Source organism: Nomascus leucogenys, chromosome 11, assembly GCF_006542625.1.
Source record: "Nomascus leucogenys isolate Asia chromosome 11, Asia_NLE_v1, whole genome shotgun sequence".
Taxonomy (NCBI): domain Eukaryota; kingdom Metazoa; phylum Chordata; class Mammalia; order Primates; family Hylobatidae; genus Nomascus; species Nomascus leucogenys.
In genome coordinates, this window is record NC_044391.1 from 76,815,604 (window position 1) to 76,818,665 (window position 3,062).

The 3,062-nt window shown below is 38.6% G+C and overlaps 1 long non-coding RNA gene across 1 annotated transcript; it reads left to right on the forward strand.

The window, feature by feature from the left end:
• The first annotated feature begins 218 nt into the window (after positions 1 to 218).
• On the forward strand, positions 219 to 2,403 carry LOC100595678. The gene is made up of 3 exons (XR_001116555.1): positions 219 to 252; positions 757 to 905; positions 2,179 to 2,403. It is a non-coding gene; the product is annotated as an uncharacterized LOC100595678 (long non-coding RNA).
• Positions 2,404 to 3,062: the final 659 nt, after the last annotated feature.

A 3,062-nucleotide genomic window follows, 5' to 3' on the forward strand; every position in this document is an offset into this window, starting at 1 on the left:
CCAGATCTTCTGATCAATGTCCCAAAGGCTGTAATCAGCACCTGAGGTACGAAGGTCTTCTTCCAAGCTCATCTTGGCTGGGCTGTCTGCTCCCCATTTCAATGCTACGTGCCACAGGCTCAGGGCCTCTTGGGCTCTGGAAGGAGATGCAGTGGAAGACAAAGCCATTATGAGGTCACTCCAGAGTTGCCTAGCACTGTTGCCACCTCATGATCTCCAGCATCCAAGGAGAGTGTGGGCAGCTGGAGCCAGGTCCTCCTCCTCCTTCTCCTCCTCTTCTTCCTCCTCCTTCTTTTCTTCCTTTCCTCCTCCTCCTGCCTATTGCAGAGCAGCAGAAAGCAAAGGAGCTAGAAAAGGGTGAAATCAGTTCTTTTTCTGTAACCTTTTTGCTTTGCTTTTATTAAGTTCTTAGGGCTTTTGGTCTTGAGTCCTAGATAAGATGCAAATAATTCTGAAGGGATCATAAGTTTTAATATTATCAGTGGATATTTAAGAAAAAAATAAAACCATATGATAGATTGATTGATAGTAGAGAATAAAAAGAAGATTCAGGAGAGTCCATGGGGAGGCAAAGGGAGAGAAAGGGGTGGAGAGCATGCATGTGTGTGTGTGTGAGTGTGTGTGTGTATGTGTGCATGTGAGAGAGAGAGGGCAGGGGAAGGAGGGAGAGAGAGAGTGAGAGAGGGAGAAAGAGTGGAAATTCTAGAAAGAAATTGCCTCTTCTTCTGTTCAACTACTTTACTGTTTTGTCAAAAGTTAGCGCTCCCTCTGAGGTCTCCTGCAACTCACCCACCCACCCCTCTTACTCCATCGTATTCAACTTCTAAACTAAGAGGAAAGCCTGAGCTAGAGGTCCTATGCATCAATCAGGGAAGAGATATTGAGAAGAAAAAAACAGAGAAACTGTAAGTGGCTGAACACTACATAAGGACAAAGAATAATTGCTTGGTTCTAAGACGGGCCTGGCCTGACCAGATCAGGCCACAGTTAGCCTGTTCCCAGGACACTTGGCGGTCATTAGTCCCAGAAAAGGAATCATTGCATTTGATCCTATGAGAAGCCAAGCATGCTTTCCTGATGAAACAGCATGCCAGCAGATTAGGATATTGCTCTGAGACAAAGGGGAACATATGGAAACTATCCAGAGAAGGATAGAAAGTAATAATTACCCCACAGATTGACCCAGACAACATAATCATTGTGGGGCCAATGTAGAAGAAGAGCACTTTATTAATATAATTTTTCTTTTTCTTTAACACAACTAGTCATTCTTTTCAAATTATGCTGCGTGGGTCCAACAAAAAGCAGCAGAAGAAATATTTGCTTTTGATTAAATGCATTGTTGGTTTCCTTAGAAAAGGAAATTATTACAAAACATAATACATTTTAGTTGATTTACGGAAATTACCTCAAAAATGAAGCTCAAGAGAATTTCACACCAGGAATCTCAACTTTTTAAAGAAGAAAGAATAGGCAAGAGCTGAAAAATCTTCTCCATAGTATTGTATGTCTGGAAAAACTTAGCACTTTTAAGAAAAAATGGCATGAATAAAAGAATGGTATTAGTACTCCTTTTTTGGAAAAACATATTCACATGTATGATTTGGAGAGAACATTTGCTTTTGTCAAATGTGTCAGAGCCCTTCATTGGGTGCACTGATACTACTCATCTCAGCCTTCACGGCAGAATGATTTCTAGTAGAATCATGCCTATGCCAACTAACCTTAAGGAGTTATGTGAGTTCCCTTAACATTAGCATATTTCTCTCCCTTAGGAAAGGGTATAGATGAGAGTGAATGTTAAAAAGAAGGAACCATGACACATAAACCAGACCATATTCTTGGCTCTCACTTAGAATGAATCAGAATAGTTGGAGCAATAGCACAGGCATTTGCTAAGTACCCATGCCCACTGGTCTACCAAAAACTGGTTCTCTCCAAATCACATACGTGTATATGTTTTTCAAAAACAGAAGAAGACTAATACCATTGTTTTATTCGTGCCATTTTTCTTAAAAATATTAAGTTTCACCAGACATACAATATTGTGAAGAATATTTTTCACCTCTTGTCTATCCTTTCTTCTTTAAAAAGTTGAGATTCCTGGTATGAAATTCTTCTGAACTTTATTTTTGAGGTAATTTCTCTAAATAAACTAAAATGTATTATGTTTTGTAGGTATTTTTTCTCTCAACTAAAACATCCATTTTAATCAATATTTGGCAAGAAAATATCTACCTGTTTCATCTTCACTGGTTATTTCCATAAACTGGAAAGAATGACTGTCTAAATGGTAGTTATGTCCCATGAGATGTTTAAGCAAAGGGGAAAATTATACAAAATAATAATGCCATATTTTGTCTGGGCCACCAGAATGACAATAAAAATTTATCATGCTAGAAAGTAATGCCGTGGTATCCAAACAGGAGCTGCCAGGATGTTGGTCCATACTGAGGGGACCACAGCCTTCACCTCCATGAATTCAGATGCCATCTTGTCCTTGGACTCCAAACCAAATGACATTGTTTAGACTGTACCCTAGAACCAGATATCCCTAAGAAGGCAAATTATTTGGAGAGACCTACAAAGGATTCTAATCTACTTTGGCCAGTGTTACTTAGTTTGACATTGAGTGTTGCAGGGCGCTAAACAGAACTTAATTCAAGATGACTAAGGGGCCTCAGGTATTTGAGTTCAGAAAAGAGCCACTTTATGGTGGCATCCAAAAACAAAGTAGATTTCTGGATGTAGGCTCACTCAAAATCCAACAAAATAAAAACTAGGAAACACCAGTTAAAGTATATGAATGGCTTTGATCTAAATAGCAGAAGAAGTAAACTCAGTAAGCATTTGTTATTTTAAAATGCTGAGTCACAGGTTAAATAATGGTTTAGATAAACTCATGGTTTGTGGATCCATAATATAACATTAAGAAAAGATGGTGATACTTAGTATACATTTTGTGGTTGATATCAACAAGGTTAATAACACCCTTCTGTAAAACAGGACTTGTTTCTTAGAACTGCAAAAGGACTGAAAGGTCATATAGTTCAATCTCCTAA